Source organism: Myxocyprinus asiaticus, chromosome 1, assembly GCF_019703515.2.
Source record: "Myxocyprinus asiaticus isolate MX2 ecotype Aquarium Trade chromosome 1, UBuf_Myxa_2, whole genome shotgun sequence".
NCBI classification, from domain to species: Eukaryota; Metazoa; Chordata; class Actinopteri; order Cypriniformes; family Catostomidae; genus Myxocyprinus; species Myxocyprinus asiaticus.
Window position 1 is genome coordinate 19,208,107 of NC_059344.1, and position 18,976 is coordinate 19,227,082.

The 18,976-nt window shown below is 44.1% G+C and overlaps 1 protein-coding gene across 2 annotated transcripts in view; it reads left to right on the forward strand.

Annotated features, from left to right (window-relative positions):
• The window catches only part of LOC127446745 (lysine-specific demethylase 6B-like), a 152,661-nt gene that overhangs the window by 27,361 nt on the left and 106,324 nt on the right, over positions 1–18,976 (forward strand). For both annotated transcript variants that reach the window (XM_051707916.1, XM_051707935.1), the window contains exon 3: positions 10,458–10,574. The gene's annotated coding sequence lies outside the window, so the exon portion shown is untranslated. The remainder of the gene's footprint in view (positions 1–10,457; positions 10,575–18,976) is intronic.

Genomic DNA, 18,976 nt, shown 5'->3' on the forward strand with positions numbered 1-18,976 from the left:
CTTGGAAAAGAGTCAGCTGGGCTTTTCTCTCTTGCTGTTGCTCTCCCATTGCACTCATTGACTCCATCTCCCCCTCCCATTTCCCTCCATCCTGCCTCTCTTTCTTTTTTTGCACTTCTACACGTGCAGGGGGAATAAAGCATGTTGAAAAATGCACTGAATATTTCATGTTGCTCTTTGGTGTGGAGCTCTGAAGCTTTGTAAATGTGTGTGTGTGTGTGTGTGTGTGTGTGTGTGTGATGTGCAATGTTGTGTGATATGCAAAGTTGCTTTGCATTTATGTGCATATTTACATACGTGTGTACTTTGGGTATAATGGTATAGTAATATTATGTGAGTGTGTACAAGCGCAGAGCTATGCGTACAGTATCACGTAGGCAAAGTTCCCCTCAGTCTGCCCCTTTAAGCACAGACATCATTTGACCCCATACAGTATATTTCCTGTACAACACACACACACGCACATAGTATACAGTATTGACCTAGCTTTCCAAATGGGGAATTCATGTTGACTTCAATTGTTGTTAAATTAAGTTAATTATAAATACTATATATTACTCTAAAATATTTTATTTATTTATTTATTTAAAGTCAAAAAGACAGTGGGCCTTATTCATGAAACATGAGCAGAGCAAATTTGTGCATAAATCATTAGTAAAGGGATTCTTATGTAAAATGTCCCATTCAATTCAGTGGGACAATTTATGAAAGAATGTACACTTGGAAACTATTTACTCACAAATTTGTTCTGCTCATGTTTCATAAATAAGGCCTGTTGTTTAGTCTCTTTAAAAGCCTCCCCTTCAGGATGTCCTGAACTGAAGGTTATCTATACCATTGCATAAGGCTGCCAATTATGACAAAAATCGTATTTGTTGATTATTGATATTGTAATCACGATTATTCATTTTGATTCAAATAATTTACATTAAAGGGATAGTTCACCCAAAAATGTAAATTATCTCATTATTTACTCACCCTCATGATATCCCAAGTGTGTCTTTCTTTCTTCAGCAGAACACATTTAAAGAAAAATAGAAAAATATCTCAGCTCAGTAGGTCCTTAAAATGCAAGTGGATGGTGATCAAACATTTGAAGCTCCAAAAATCACAGACAGTCAAACGTTATCCAGTGGTTAAATTAATGTCTTATAAAACATCACAATCGCTTTTGGTGCGAAATAGATCAATATTTAAGTACCTTATAAGTATAAACCATCGAAAGACTGAAGAAAGAAAGTCATACACACCTGGGATATCATGAGGGTGAGTAAATGATGAGAAAATTAAAAATTTGGGGTGAACTATCCCTTTAAAATGCTTATTTTGTGTGGTGTAAATGCAAGCCATGTTCTTTAAAGGGTACATTTTAAAAATCAAGCTGAGGGTGTGTCTCAATCAGCTCCCTATATCATGAATCAGTATATCGTGAACACTAATTCAGGCACTGGCAAGTTCATCCACTGAACATTGCAACACTTATGACTTAATTACCTGCATCACGATTATGAGCTCGCGCATTGAAACAGCTGGTATTAATCAAAAACATTGCTGTTTAAATTACACTGACTGTCTTGCATTTTCGTTGTAGCTATTTAAACGGACAGTGTTATTATGAATGATAAATGACATAAAAAAAAGAAATAAAAACATAAAAGAGTGTATTTTTAAGCTTCATTTAACAACTCAAATATTTTGCGATTGTGATAGCTAGAAATGGCCGACTGCCTGATCAGTGCCCTGACTACAGAACGATTGAGACGCACCCTAAGAACTTTGTTCTTTGGTCACTTCATACAACATTTTTATGCAACTGGACTTTATCTAAATGGAATGATGTAATTGACACTTTTTATGATTTGCTAATTGCAGCAGCCATAATTGTAATCTTTGTTGATAATTTTTTATATGCAGCCCTACTGTTATCATTATGCATTCATTGTGTTTTATCTTTATCTGGGTTTGTTTGTATTATCATTTTTAATTAATTAACTTTGTTGTTGTTGTCCACACTCTGCAGCTATATTCTGGAAACACTATGGCAATACAAATGTACCTTTGTCATGCAAAACAAGCACTCTAAAGTGAAACTTAATTAGACCAAACCAAAGTAACCTCAAAATAGTTGCTAGAAATAGTGTTTAGAATCACTCTAATTATCCCAAGATGCCTTTGCTGATATTTCATTGGCTATATTGGCCATGCTCTCTCTCTCTCTCTTTCTCTCTCTGTGTTCAAATGGGAGCTTCCCCTTTGGAATCAATTTTTTGCTAATGTGGTATCCCAGTTTTTCTATTACAGTGGATAAATACACATACATTACCATAATTCTGTAAGTGTGTTGATCTATCTGAAGACAATAACACTAGAAGGAGTGTTAAAGCTTGAAGTGGAGAGTGCGTTGATGAGATACAGTAGATTAGATCAAAGCACTTAGTCCCACCCCACGCCTCTATCTCTCTCTTCTCTCTCCTCCTCTCATCTGGCACAGGTCCAGCTGTGCAAACCCTGATACATTTACCTTAAAACTGTGTGTGCGTGCGTGCGTGCATGCGTGTGTCTGAGAGAGAGAGCGAGCGAGCCGGTGGACATGTGTGTGAGCGTGAGCGTGTGTGTGTGTGTGTGTGTGTGTGTGTGTGTGTGCGTGTGTGCGTGTGTGCGTGTGTGCGTGTGTGTGTGTGTGTGTGTCTGTGTGTGCCCTCCTCTGTTTCTCTCATTTGCTAGTTTTTATTGAAGTGATCATCCAGTTTTAAACTGCAGCAGTTTTGTTTGAGGACAATTTTTACTTGTGAAGAAATACAACTTTACAGCATCCATTGACTGCCATAGAAATGTAAACGGTTTGTTATATGAGATACAGTATATATATATATATATATGCAGATTTTATGCATTACAATACATTGGATCACTAAGTTCTTCTGCAACGGTGATGAGGTTCATGTTACATAACACAATTCGGCACTTTTCTCAAAAGCACACACACACACACACATACACACAGCTCATACACTTGTGCAGTGGTAACCACACATTAATACAAACTTATGAACTGCAATCAATGACAGATCAAACAAGAAAACGTAAAATCTTTTTCACTAAGTCTCCATTTCTATGCATTGGACAGTGACATTAAACAAACACTCCCACACACGTCCTCTCAAACATGCTGAGAGTTACAAGGTTAAAAATATCCTGTACTGTAAAAGGCAACTAGCTTTGGTCCAAGAGGGTCTCACGCATGCACACGCACACGCACACGCACACACACAAACTAACAAACAGTTTCTTAAAGTGCACAGATCAACACAGGAAAGTACTGCTTTACCAGCCCCTGATTTGGGGTACATCCACATTAATCTGGAAACATTTGAAAATGGCGTTTTTATTTTCGAAACACTCTCCATCCACACTGTCTTTTTCAAAAGTTTTCAAAAAGTTGCTGGTTCACACTGAAATGTATGAAAACGCTTAAATCCCCTTACTGCGCATGCGAAAAATCGCTGTTCCATGTATGGTGTGAAATGCAATTGTCCTCTTGTTCCTTCACCTGACACCAATTCTGAGTAAACTTCCTGTCGCCTTTATAGGTATGCAATGTGAAGGTTGTACAAAGTAACATTTCTCTTTAAAATCTGCTATCAAAGTACATAGCAGGCGCAACATAGCGCTACAGCATATTAGTGTGGGCTTGAATCTCCTTGTCAGAGTTAGTGTTGTCAAAAGTACCGGTACTTCGGTACCAATTCGATACTAAAATAAAAAAGATACCAGTGTTTCTGCAGTACCGGTAGTACCAACCACCGACTCTATCCGGTACCAGCGCGCAGTTTGACTGACACACGACAGGTTTAAAATGCTCACAGGCTGATTTTGAACGAGTGCTCTGTTACTCCTTGTACACTGAAATGGATAATTAATCAAAATAAAATTGTGACATGTCCTATTATGATTTATTAAACCGCTAAAGGCTGCAATCTTAGTGTGGACGAGCTGCGTACTTCACACTAGACCGCTCATCCACTAGAAACTCCACAGACATTGAGAATCATTCACATTGTATGAGATGACAGAAAGATCAGAGCACTTATCCATTGCGAATTGTGTAAAATAGATATTTATATAATTAAAATCACAGCATTTGCACTTTAATCTCAGCTCAGGTTTATTTACAGTATATTGCATTTAAAACAGCAGAGTTGACCAAAGTGCTTCACAGTAATAGAATTTAAAACATAAAAACATTTCAAAATTACCACATACAAACACCAGCCATCTAAAATACAAACACTCCAAAACACACTCAAAGGCCAGTGTACAGAGATGAGATTTTGGACGTGACTTAAAAGTCTTCAATGGTCACACTGCGATGTCCCGAACTGTTTATCCGGAAAAGTGAAGCATCCGGCAAAAAACACACATCATAATAAAAGCACGATTCAAAATAAAATCTAGATGCCTGAAATTTAGGAAATTGAATAAAAATATATAACAACTGTATAGTAAAATATTCAATGTAATAATAATAATAATAATAATTAATCAAAATATCACAAGCAAGACAGCTGCTGAATAAAATTTTGGCAAAAAAATGCAATGACATGTTGAAAAGAGAGTTTATTGATTTGACACTATTTTGATGATTAAATTAAAACTATAAAAAAAAAAATCTAAAAAGATCTGGAAAGTAATAATAATTATTAAACTATAATTATTAAAATAATTGTTATACAATAAAAATTAACTAAACTGGTGTGTTCAATAGCACATTATAATATTAGCATATTTTTGCTGTGGTATCGAAATTGGTATCGAGAACCATGAAATTTCACTGGTATCAGTACCGACTACTGAAATTTTGGTACCATGACAACACTAGTCAGAGTCAACAAAGCTTTATTGGCATGAACATTTACAGTACAACATTAACAAAGTGTAGACAGTAGGCATGTGATGGTATCAAACTTCACATCACGATAATTGTTGAAGGAATTATCACGGTATAGGGTATTATCATGGTATTACATTACAAAAATGCGTTGAACGATAAACAGACTTTGTTGTTCTCTGTATAACAAGTTTAATGACTTTTTCAATACCAAACTGGCCTTTAAATTAACAGATAATGAAGAACTTTTACAAGAACCCTTAACGTTTAAAAAAACTACCATCAACACCATAGATACATAGCCAAATATAATATTAAGTTGATGTTTTAATATTTAAATGGTCAGTATGCCATGGCGATACTGATCATTACAAATCAGTACAGACCTTGTCTTGTTGAGGCTAATGTTAAAGTAAGGCTAGACTAATTTTATCAAGCCAGCTCCTAGGCTACAGCAATAGTATGCATGTTTTTTTTCTGGATAGCAAGCCAGTTGCAAATATATAGCTAGGCGCTATCTACAACTTTAATAACCGCAAGTTCACTCACACTGTGTGGCAACGTACGATTGTGTGGCATTCCAACTTGAAATTAACATTGAAATCATCATTGTGCCACATTGCCGTTATTGATTACAGAACTTCGTATTATCTGATTCCAGCTGTATTTTAGTTGTTACTACGAGACGTAAATATTACTGTGTAGCTTTCAGAGTTTTAGCGAACTACTCTTCGGACACTAGAAATCAAGCTACACATCTGCAAAATGGCAACAACAGTTCACTTTGTTTGTTGTCTTAGTTGTCACTTATCTAGTTGTCTCTAAGAGTGTTGTCTCTCAGTTTTCAAAAACAGTTTGGAAAAATGAACAGAACTGTCACAACTTACCTTTATCTTGCTGAAGTTAACAGTGTCACGGTTAGTAATGGAGGACCCAGTGATGGAAAACACAAAAACATTTTATTGGAATAAAGATGCAAATGGCAGTGATGAAAACGTAAAGCAACAGATGTAGATGGCTGGAGGTGAAGACAATGGTGGTGGTATGATGACAGCGATGATCAGCATGGGAACACCCAGGTGAGAAGCAGATAATGAAACCAGCAGGTAGTAAATCCAGGTAGGTATTCCAGTGATAAAGTCCACAGAGCGGTAATCCAACAGGTGATGAGAACAGGAGAAATGGGAGTACACTGGGCAGAAAAAGAAAACTAAAACAAAGGAAAATCATGACAAGATTAGACCGATTAGATGGGTGAGACTGCAGCGACAAACACAGCGAACAATCTGGCACTGAACACGTGAAGCAAGAGGGTATTTATAGGCAGGGTTAACAAGCAGCAGGTGAGACTAATAACTCGTGATTGGTGCGAATGAGCATTCCCATTGGAACATCAATTGCGCCATTCACGTGGCAGAGGAAAACACAGAGGGAAACAATCGTCATGCAGACAACCAGGAAAAACACAGCAGACTCCAGAACCAGAACGAATAACAGGTTAGTTGGGCACCCTGTGGGCAAAGGAACATTACGCAAAGCTGAGTGGACTCTGGACTCCACTTCCCAAGACACCGCTGCTACCACCATACTGGATGGAAAACAGTATCCGGGGAGGTTGAGGTGCTCTCAGTTTCAAAAGTGCGAGACAACGCATCGGGCTTGCCATTCGTAGAGCCGGGGTGAAACGAGATGGAAAAATAAAATCTGCCAAAAAAGAGTGCCCAACGTGCCTGTCGAGAATTTAGACATCTGGTGGTATGAATATACTCTAGGTTCTTGTGATCGGTCCAGACCACAAAAGTAACCCCTGATCCCTCCAACCAGTGATGCCACTAACCCAAAGCCCACTTGATGGCCAGCAACTCTCTATTGCTGATGCCATAATTCCGTTCCACTGGAGATAACCTATGAGAAAAAAAAGCACAAGGGATGCAACCTTTTGTCTGATGGGGACTTCTGAGATAAAATATCTCCAACCCCAACCTCGAGGTGGAGAAGTGCATGGCAACAAATCAATCGCACAGTCGGATGGACAGTGCGGAGGTAGAGAAGGAGCCCGGGACCTGCTGAACACCACCCTCAAGTCATGGTAAACCTCGGATATCCCAGTGATATCCACTGGTTCCTCCTGTGACGTAGAACAGGACAGGACTGGGGAGAGAGCAGAGACAAGACAATGAGACAAACAGAAAGAACTCCAAGACAAAACATAAATATCTTCCCAGTTAACATAAGGGTTATGGGTTACCAACCACTGGTGTCTCCTCAACATGGTTTCCTGAAATGATAAACGTGAGAGGTGTCGTGAGGTAAGTAACCATGGTGAGGGTTATTCCACAGAGGGTTCTGGCTGGGATAGGTTCCTTGAGAGGAGACAGGGGTATAGACCATTTGGTGACCAATTCAGAGTCTAGAAAGTTACCCTCAGCTCCAGAGTCCACCATGGAAAAACTGAGCTGGTAACCCCTGCCCTACTGGTGAGCTTGGTCTTTTAACAGGCATGATGTGGCTGTGTGCCCTGGTCGTCTGCAGTACAAGCACAAACCATTGACAAGGTGGCGGTAGTGTTCCTTGGAAGACAGCCGAGCTCTCCCTACCTGCATGCTCATCCTCTGACATGGGTTCAGATGGGCTGGTCGATGGAGTAGACACAGTAGAAGCAACCGGAACCTCCCTTGGTGGAACAACTCTACAATTCCTGCGTTGAATGGAAAGGTGGTTATCCACTCCGAGGGCCAAATCCACTAGGTCATCAAGGCTTTTAGGAAGGTCCAGAGTGTAGATCTTGTCTTTGGTCCGGTCAGAGAGCCCATTCAGGAACCGAACCCACAGTGCCTGCTCATTCCATTCGCATGAGGCAGCAAGGGTGTGAAACTCAATCAAATAGCCCGAGACAGATCTTTCACCTTGACGGAGTTCAGACAGCACCCTCGCTGCCTCCATTCCCTTGGCAGAACGATCAAACACCTTGCAGAGTTCTTAGGAGAAAGTGCGGAAAGATGAGCAGCATTGGTGTTGTTGATTCCACACCGCCGTTCCCCACTCCCAAGCCCAACCGGAGAGGAGGGTGATGACTTAAGCAACTTTGGAAATATCAGTGGGAAACACAGATGGCTGGAGAGAGAAACCAAGGAGCATTGAGACAGGAATGATCTGCATGACTTGGGCTCAACGGGGTAGGCAGCTGGCATTTCAATCGGGGCTCTGAGTGTCTGATGGACAAGACAACTGCAGGAGGAGCGGCAGCGGTAGTGGTGAGATCAGTGCTGGGAGAGACTTGCAGGTTCTGAAGCATAGACGTTAACCCTCTATGGCATGAATTTTTGTTTTGGGGGGAAAAATATTTCACCCCATTTTTTGGGAGCTTGGGGGGGACCCTGATAATATATCCATCATAAAATGTGTCCGTCCAATCCCCCCCCAACCAGATATTGTTTTGTTGCCTCAGGGCAACAATGTGCTGTGAGGGTACTGAAACACCAAGGATTTCTATAGTACATATGATAAGTGGAATAAGGAAAACAAGCAATATATGCATTAGAAAAAAACTTTTATTTTGACAAACATCAACCACAAATGGTTCCAACCAATCACAAACATCAAACAATCAAATAAACAAACCTCTACTAATTACAACTAACACCTCATGTATAAATGTTTCTCACATTTCATATAAACCAACATCCAAATGACTCTTGTGTGTGTGTGTGTGTGTGTGTGTTTGTGTGTGTTTGTGTGTGTGTGTGTGTGTGTGTGTGTTTGTGTGTTTGTGTGTGTGTGTGTGTGTGTGTGTGTGTGTGTGTGTGTGTGTGTTGCATACAGCTTCATATGTTCCTTCTTTCTCATGCCAGTGCCTTCACAATCTCTTCGGTAGAGCAGCCAGGTGATATGGTCCTAATTATGCATCCGAGCACATCTCCACACTTTAGCATGATATTACCCGAACAAAAGTGGTCTAACTGCACAATGTTGCCCTGAGGCAACAAACCAAAAAACACAGTTTTAGTATATAAATAAAAACAAAATAAATCTTTAAATAATCAAACATACTTCTTTACATGCTCATGCACATGCATATATTTTTTTATATAAAGTTATTTCAATTTAAACATGTTAAAAAGTGATATTTATCTTACCAATTGGAGGCACTGTGTCCCATGCGGCTTTTCTTCCTGAAAGGATTGCTCCACCCCCAGACAAAAGGCCAGACCCACTTCAGCCCCTCATTTCATTGAACACAGATATGTCAGGTGATATTATATATTTTCTTTTTATAAAAAAAAAAATTAAAGGGGCGGCGTGAGGTCCAAAAAGGTAGTTTGTTTCCTGAGGTCAACACCATGCCATAGAGGGTTAATTCGGCTATCTTCCCCACCATCTGTTAAGTGGTGTGGCTGGTGGTGTTAAGTTGTTCCTGCTGATGAACGAGGAGTGCCCACTGCTGGCTGATGGTGGCGCGAAGTGAAGTGTCCTCCTCTGGGTCCGCTGGGTGTTCTGTCACGGTTAGTAATGGAGGACCCAGGGATGCGGAAAGCACAAAAACAGTTTATTGGATAAAGATGCAAGTGGCAGTGATGAAAACGTAAAGCAACAGATGCAGATGGCTGGAGGTGAAGACAATTATGGTAGTATGATGACAGCTATCATCAGCGTGTGAACACCCGGGTGGAAGCAGATGAAGAAACCAGCAGGTATTAAATCCAGGTACATATTCCAATGATAAAGTCCACAGAGCGGTAATCCAACAGGCGATGAGTACAGGAGAAATGGGAGCGCACTGGGCAAAAAACTAAATTAAAACAACGGAAAAAACAGACCGATTAGAAGGGCGAGACTGCATCGACAAACACAACGAACAATCTGGCATTGAACATGTGAAACGAGGGTATTTATAGGCAGGATTAAGAAGCGGCAGGTGAGACTAATAAGTTGTGAACAGCGCAAATGAGAGTTCCCATGTGAACTTAAATCACGCCGTCCACGTGGCAGAAGAAAACACAGAGTGAGACAATCACCATGCAGACACACAGGAAAAACACAGCAGACCCACCAGAACCATGACAAACAGAATCATTGTCCCGTGGATGAGCGGACATGTTGTCCACGACAGTTTCGCCACTTTTCTCCCACATATTTTACACAAATTGAAACCATCTCCAACCAACAATCCCTCTGCATTTTTATGGAACCCAAAATTCTTCCACACTAAAGACTTATCCCTACTATAATGCAGATAAAGGGTCGGATGCATTCCTCCTTAGTGGTAACCAAAAGGTTATCTGGAATTATTTATGGTATTTTGAAGTGCCCACAGTAACAATATTGTGCATGCTAATTACCGTGATATACCGTATTATCGAATACTTCACATGCCTAGTAGACCGTACTTATAGTATCAAAATAGACAATACATAAAATTAATAAGGTAAAGTAGCAGAGGAAACAAAGGGGGAAATGAAAGAAATTAAAAAATGGAAGGATTCCTGTTTATTTGTTTATTTTGGTATGTTCTGTCTCTGTATTCCTGGAAAGCAGACATACAGTGCTCCCCTCTCTCTCTCTCTTTCAGCTCCTCCTCCCCCCAACTCACTCACACATTGCTCCGGAGAGAACGAGGATGAGAAGAAGAGAGAGACAGATAGAGAAGGCATCAGGAAGAGGAAGAGTGGAGAGAGCAGCTTCACAGGTGAGACAGGATGGCAATTATCAATTGAGAGTGAAGGATGTGCAGGTGTGTGTGTGTGCAGCATTTATAATCTTATAATTCCAGTGCATGTGGATGAAACTAAGTGAAAGTTTAAGAGAGTAAATCTACTCTTTCTTTCAGTTTGATTGTCACTAACAGACTGACAGTAGTCAGTAGTAGATTGATAGTCTTGCAGCAGTATGATTTATGGCACTTACTGTTGATGTTCTGATTTGATCAGAGGTGATACTTGACATTTGGAAACCATCTATCTATCTATCTATCTATCTGTCTGTCTGTCTGTCTGTCTGTCTGTCTGTCTTTCTGTCTAACTGTCCATCATGTGAAACTGTGTAAAAGAAAATGAAAACTTTTTTCTTTTGTTGTTCTCTGAACTCTCTCTGTGTGTGTGTGCGCGCTAACTGCTATGGCAGGCCATTATTTGACTGCTTTGCTCATCTTATTGCATCTCACAGAGCGAGAAAGAGATGAAGGAAGTGAAAATGAGTGTCTAAAGCCAGAAAATGGGAAAAATGGGATGGAGAAATTTGTGTGTGTGTTTGCACATGTGTATCTATTCGTGCCTGTGTGTAATAAAGCTCTGTGAAGGACGGAGTCCCTGCAGTCGGGGGCAGATTGACTGGAGGCATGTGAATTACAGAAGACAGGCTATGTGTGTAACATCTCTTTCATCTGTCTGTGCTCACATTCCCTCCCTCTCTCAGGTGACCAATTCCCCCCTCTCCTCAGTTGTCCTCGAAACTGTCTGAGATTCATTTTGCCCCTCTTTGTCTCTCTCCATCTGGCTCTTTGTTCAACAGTAGCTGAAATATAGTTGTGTGGAGAGAACGTTCTGTCTCTCTCTTCCTGTCTGTCGCCGTCTTTTTTGTTTATATGGAACATATTGCATCAGTATGTGTTAAAGACAGATATTCTTCCAGGTGAGTTGTGTGCAGAGCTTACTGGAGTTGGATTTTTGGATTTATCGCGAGTTCAAAGTACACACAAGATGCAGAATGCTCTTATTTTGTAGCAGCTGCCATTCAATCAAGTTTGATTATGTGACACTCAGACTGCAGCTATAGAACTAAGCCACAACACAAAAAATTAAAAAACTTGCCATGCGAGGGTCGGATATGTGAACGGCGAGCTCTGTGCACTTTGCTTGTTTTAATAATATTTATGTCACAAACCGGTGAGATTCGATACACCCTGATCCTTAATTGTTTTAGGAAGACAATATGTCAAAGAATTCAAAATCCTCGGGCTCTGGAGATATTACAATAAACTTATGTGCTTGGGCTGATTCCCCTGAGAAACAGGCCGAAAGCCCCGGACTCTATTTGGACGGTGAACTGAAAGAAATCCAGTGTGAATTGATGAATGTGTCGGCAATGCTGACGAAGGTTGTTGCAGACTTGGAGGATCTTGCTGTAATATGTCGATCGATCACTTCCATGGAGACAAAGTTCTCTGAGTTGGTTACAAGATTGTCGGACGTCGAGAAACGGATAAATTATCTGGAGTCATCGAAGAGGGAATTAGCTGCTAATCTGCTAGCGTCCAAGGTGGACTTGTAATGCGTTTGGGAAAAGTTGGAAGATCTTGAGAATCGTAACCAGCGAAACGAATTGTTGGAATTCCTGAGCATGAAGAAGGCCAGGATATGGTAAAGTTCCTAGACGGGCTCTTCCCGAGTCTGCTCAACATAACAGGCCATAAGCTGGAAATCGAGCGAGCTCACAGAGTCCCGGCTCAGAGATCCGCGGAGGGAGAACAGGCCCTGATCAATTCTGGCCAAATTTCTGAGATCATCCGATAAAGATCTCGTGTTGCGCAAGGCGAGGAGTAAAGGAAGGCTTTCTTGGAAGAACCACAGCATTTTCTTGTTCCCAGACTTTGCGAATTCGACAAGAGAGAAACGTGATCGATTCAAGGAATGCAAGAGACTCTTACATCAACAGAAGGTCGCTTTTGCACTGATGTTCCTGGCCAAACTGAGAATAGATACTAAGGAGGGCCGCAAAATATTTACATGCCCACAGCAAGCTATGTCCTTCATAAAGACAATTGAGTGAGTAAGCCATTTGAGGATTTTCATGTTGCTGCCTAGTGGACCTGACTCACTGAACATACACTTGACTGTCCGAGGAAAATGGGCGCCTTTTTAATTTCTTTTTGTGCTGGTTCCACTCCCTCGGGGACTGTGTTGTGGATTAATCTGCATGTTCTTGGTGCTTATGCTTCCTATCGGCTGGAGTTTGTTTTGTGGAATATTTCTTGCAGGACATTGGAGTGATTAGGGCATGTGTTTCACTCGTGTAATGACCGAATGGATCGGCTTATTGAACATTCGTTTGACTGCCCGAGGAATTTTGTTTTTTATTATTTTTTTTATTTATTTTTGTGTGTGTGTGTGTGTGTGTGTGTGTGTGTGTGTGTGTGTGTGTGTGTGTGTGTGCCAGTTCCGCTAGTGGCTGGAGCTTGTTTTGTGGAGGAACACACCTTCGGGGCAATCTATACGTTTTTTTGTGTTTTTTCTGCTTATTGGCTGGAGTTTGTTTTATAGATTATATTCTGTTGTGTAATTCTGTCTCACAAAATTTGTATAGAAATACCGGACTTGAGCGATCCGATGGCAAAGTTGTCGCGGGGGCTCTCGTAGGCGTACATGGACTGTTTGAGTTTAGAGTGATGGATGCCGGTTGGCGCTGTTGTGCGTTAATGCACACATTTTTCTTTTTTCTGTTTGTTTGGTTCTGGGGGAAGTTTGGGGTTTGTTTGCTGCTCTAATGTTGGAATGTGGTCTTTATCATTTTGATTTTGACACACAATCTATTTTTTATAATATATAAAAATGTCAAATGTTAATATGAGTGGATTGTCTCTCTCCACGTGAAATGTGAATGCACTTAAAGCGGTTCTTAGGTGCCGGATCATACAGTATGCCGCATTCATCAAAAAATCCAAAGCACGAGAACTTGTGGAGTTGGAAAGGAATATTAAAAGTGCCGAGGCCAAATGTCGTCTGATAGCCTCAGAGAATTGAACCGATTGAAATACAGATATAATATTATTTTGTTGCAGAAGTGGAGTTCCCTATCTGTCACTCACTCGACGTTGTGTCAATGTAGTGACACTAGGGGTCACTCTTGGGAGCCCTAAACACCTCTGCTTTTTTTTAAAAAGGCCAATGAGAATTGGCAAGTGGAATTTGCATGCCACTCCCTCGGACATACGGATATAAAAAGAGGTGGTATGCAACCACTCATTCAGATTTTTACTTCGGAGCCGAGCGGTTGTATTTAGTGCACTGAATTCAATTCCCTCCAAAGACGCACCTCAAAACTGCTGGATTTACAGCACATTTCAGCGGCTTCTCCCCCTCTGCACCCGTGGTGTGCAGAGAACGCCCCTGGGTGCTTCGGCAGAGCAAAAATAAAAGAGCATATTCTAAAAGAGTATATTTTCATTCACAAAAAGAGCGGCACACACAGAATGTCTTTTTTTCTGATGCCTTTCCATTTGTGTGTTATTCCTGGTTGCGGTCGTTATCTCTCTGATTCTGACGGCCACGATAGCTGTCTTACATGTCTTTTCACTGCACACGCGGAGACGTCATTCGTGGATGAGTCATGTCCTCATTGCGAGAACATGATCATGGCAATGTTGTGGTCGTGGCTTGCTTTCCCCGCACCAGTCCTTCTACCCATGGGTTTGAGGCCACGTTGGTTAGCACTGGGGGCGATTTGGGGACATCAGTGGGACCACCTCTGCCGTTCTCTTCGGGAACGGTTGCCTAGTCTCACGCCGACGTGGAAATGATGGACATGCTTTCCTGGGCGGCCGCGAGCGTCGGGCTAGAGTGGAACCCTCCACTGTCCCCCTGAACCCTCGTGGCTCAACGATTGGTTGCTGGGCTCGGGGCGCCGCCCGCGGCCACGACCCACCCCCGTTTCTTTCTTCCCGGAAGTGCATGAGGAGCTGACAAGATTGTGGAAGGCACCTTTTACTGCCTGGTCCCGGTCTTTCAGCTCCCCCGCTCTCACTACCCTCGATGGTGGAGCGGCCAGAGGGTATTCGGTGATCCCCCAGATGGATAAGGTGCTCACAGTACACTTGTGTCCGCAGAGTGCCGCCACCTGGCGTGGGCGCCCGAAGCTCCCGTCCAGGGCCTGTAGGTTTACGTCGTCCCTGACGCCCTGCATGCTTCCGCCTCCGCCCTGCACGCCATGGCTCTCCTGCAAGTACACCAAGCCAGGACGCTAAAAGAACTGCACGAGGGTAGTTCTGACCCGAGATTGATGCAGGAACTACGCTCGGCGACCGACCTCGCTCTCCAGGCGATGAAGGTCATGGCGTGGTCTCTTGGGCAGGCTGTCCACCCTGGTGGTCCAGGAGAGGCGGACAAGGCACGGTTCCTTGATGCCCCCATTTCCCAGGTTGGCCTGTTTCGCGACGCCATAGAGGACCTTGCCCAGCAGTTCTCAGCAGTGAAGCAGCAGACGAAGGCCTTACAACAACACCTGCTCTGCCGCAGCCCGCCCCTGTGGCCCAGTTCCGGCGTGGAGCCCTCCGCAGGAAGCAGACACCACCCGTCTCGCGGCCGGCCGCTAAGTACCCGAGGAAGGCTTTGAAGTGCCCCCAAGACAGGCAACCCAGGGGCGAGGAGACCCACATCTCTGGGGTTGGTCGACAGACTACTCCATCCCCCAGTGGAGGGCTGGGAGGATAATCTTTTGTCGCCACATTCCCAGGAGGCTGTGGCACCCAATGCCTGACAAAAGAATGGTTCCCTCGTCTCCTGGGTTACATATCCAGTGCGCACGGCCGTCGTCACGACCACCGTCCACCGTCCCATTTTGGCAGGTATGGCGCTCCAGCGGAGGACCCCCCGCCCCTGTGCACCAGCTGTGGCACAAACACGCCCACACGGGATTGGTTCCGGTGGACTACGGGGACGAGATTCCTCCTCCTCCCTCCTCGGCCAATCTTATGGTGGGCGGCAGGAGCCAGGTAAGTGCTTCGATGTCCCTGGACTCAGCACGGCCACGGGGCTCGAGTACCCTCGACGTGGCACCTCAAGCTCCGCCCCGCCGTGAGGCCCCACCCGCCGGTACGTCCGACGTGATCATTCCCTTGGTCCCCCTCGCCCGGAGTTTGGGCGTGTGGCCCACGCTTTCCAACCCATCGCGATGGCTGACCCGGACCGTCCGACTCGGCTACGCGATACAGTTTGCCAGGTGCCCGCCAAGATCAGCGGCATCCGCTTCACCTCGGTGAAGGGCGAGAACACCACTACGTTCTACCTTCTAAGGGTTCTACAGCCCTTACTTCATCATACCGAAGAAAGGATGTGGGTTGCGACCAATCCTAGACCTGCGAGTACTGAACTGGGCTTTGCACAGACTCCTGTCCAAGATGCTGACGCAAAAATGCACTCTAATGAACGCTCATTCAACGCTCAGGCATCAAGATTGGTTCGCAACGGGCACACAGACGTGGTTCTTGGATCTCACGCTCCTCGCGAGGTTGAATCCCTCCAGATTCCCTCGTGGGATCTCTCTGTAGTCCTTCGGGGTCTACAGGGAGCTCCCTTTGAGCCCTTGGAGTCAGCTGATCTTAAGGAACTCTCTTTGAAGACTGCCCTCCTGACTACGCTCACTTCCATCAAAAGGGTAGGGGATCTGCAGGCGTTCTCTGTCAGCGAATCGTGCCTGGAGTTCGGTCCGGGTTACTCTCACGTGATCCTGAGACCCCGACTGGGCTATGTGCCCAAGGTTCCCACGAACACTTTTAGGGATCAGGTGGTGAACCTGCAAGCGCTGCCCCAGGAGGAGGCAGACCCAGCCTTTATGCATCTGCGAGCTTTATGCATCTATTTGGATCACACGCAGAGCCTTAGAAGCTCCGAGCAGCTCTTTGTCTGCTTTGGTGGACAGCGGAAAGGAAGCGCTGTCTCCAAACAGAGGATCGCCCACTGGGTCATTGACGCCATCGTGATGGCATATCAGGCTCAGGACGTGCCACCCCCTGCGGGGTTACGAGCCCACTCTACCAGGAGTATGGTGGCCTCCTGGGCCCTGGTCATTTGCGCCTCTTTGGCAGACATCTGCAGAGCAGCGGGCTGGGCAACACCTTTGTGAGGTTCTACAATCTCCGGGTTGAGCCGGTCTCGTCCCGTGTATTGGCAGGCACGAGCAGGTAAGTTGCGGGACAACTGGCCAGGTGTACTGCTTGCGTATAGCGCCTTTCCCCTCCCTTGAGGTGAAGATGTGCGCTCTTGACTCCCAGTCGTGTTCTCAGACTGTGATCCCTGGATGAGTTTCCTCTTTAGCCCTCTGGCAGTTGAGTTTGTGGAGAAACTTGCTGACCGGCCCAGTACGTGCGCTATTGAGCCCCTGTACTGAGGTAGGTGCTCAACATGTGCTGGTTCCCCGAAGGCGACCCCATGTGATATCTTCCGCAAAATTGTTTCCCTGTCTGCGAACTGCGTCTTCCTTGGGCAGAGGCCCCTCTGCCCCTGGTCGCCATGCTCTGTAGAAACTCCTCCCCCTTCAGGTAGGACCTACCATGGGACCTCTCCACATGACATACTTCCGACAAGACTCGGTAAGACCATGTGACGTATTCCACTCAAAATACCCCCACCCCTCTTTTTGGGCAGGGTGTGGACTCCGTGGTGTCTTCCCCTTGGGAGAGACACCCCCTGACGCAGACACTTATGGCTCCCAGTCAGTTAACAAATTCCACTCTTTTGGGGGAGAAAAGAGAGGGAAAGAGGCCTCGGCTGGGCTAGCCTGTCCCTATAGTTGGGCAGTCGTCTTGTTCCTGATGGACCGTTCAACACTCATAAGAGCATTGGGGGAGGTTACGTGATGGTCTGTTGTGCTGGCTACAAGGCACACAGCGGTCTGCCCGTCACCCCTAGTGTCACTACATCGACACAGCGTCGAGTGAGTGACAGATAGGGAGCTTCCTGGTTACTTTTGTAACCTCTGTTCCCTGATGGAGGGAACGAGACTTTGTGTCCCTCTTGCCACAACGCTGAACTACCCGCTGAAATGGCCGGGATCTGGTCTTTGCTTCTCAGCACAAAACCTGAATGAGTGGTTGCATACCAGCTCCTTTTATACCCATATGTCCGGGGGAGTGGCATGCAAATTAAACTCGTCAATTCTCATTGGCCTTTTTTCAAAAAAGCAGAGGTGTTTGGGGTTCCCAAGAGTGACCCCTAGTGTCACTACATCGACACAACGTCTCGTTCCCTCCATCAGGGAACGGAGGTTACGAAAGTAACCAGGACGTTTTGGCTATTCAGGGCAAGACAGTCATACTCTGAGTCAGGGGACAAAGCAGAGAAACTTTTGGCTAGATATATAAGGCAGAGAGAGTCTTTTTCTACCATTCCCTCTGTGAAATCTGTTGGTGGTGAAATATTTACCTCAGCTATTGATATTAATAATGTTATCTTGATCTTTATAGTTCCACATTTTCGTCTACCGATGAGAACCGTTAGGAACCATTAGAACTCCCTAAGCTGATGACTGAGCAATTATCTTGATTTTGAGAAACTTGGAGGAGCTCGGCGAGATAATTGAGGCCTTGCATACAGGCAAGGCTCCGAGGCCAGATGGTTTTGCCGCTGAATTTTTAGATCTTATGCTGCAGAACTGGCTCCACTTTTGTTAGAAGTTTATACGGAATCATTAAAGAATGGAAAGCTTCCGCCAACCATGACACAAGCCCGGATCAGTCTGATTCTTAAAAAGGACAAAGCTCCAATTGAGTGTAAGAGTTACCATCCAATTTCCCTGATCCAGCTAGACGTAAAAATACTGTCAATAATTCTGGCTAACCGATTAAGTGAAGTTATGACATCTCTTATACATATAGGTCAGGTGTGGTTTATTCAGAGCCGCAGCTCTTCTGATAACATTAGGCATTTCATCAATATCACGTGTCAAAGTGTGTCAGTGGCGAATGATCAGACTCTGGTCACGACCATCTCACTTGACACTGAAAAGGCATTTGATATCGTAGAATGGGATTATCTTTTTAAGATTTTGGAAATTTACGGGTTTGGGAATACTTTTTTTGGATGGATTACGCTACTTTATAGACACCCGGTAGCGGTGGTACAGACAAATTGATTAATTTCAGGTTATTTTACTCTGAGTAGGGGCACCCGGCAGGATTGCCCTCTTTCCCTATTATTGTTCTGTCTTGCCCTGAAACCATTAGCAGCCATGATAAGAAGGGAAGATGATTTTCCAGGGGTGATGGCGGGAGGTGTGGCACATAAGCTTCTGCTTGGGAAGGTTTAATGTTATTAAAATGAATTGTATTCCAAAATTCAACTACCTGCTACAGTCACTTCCTATAGATGTCCCTCTTTCTTA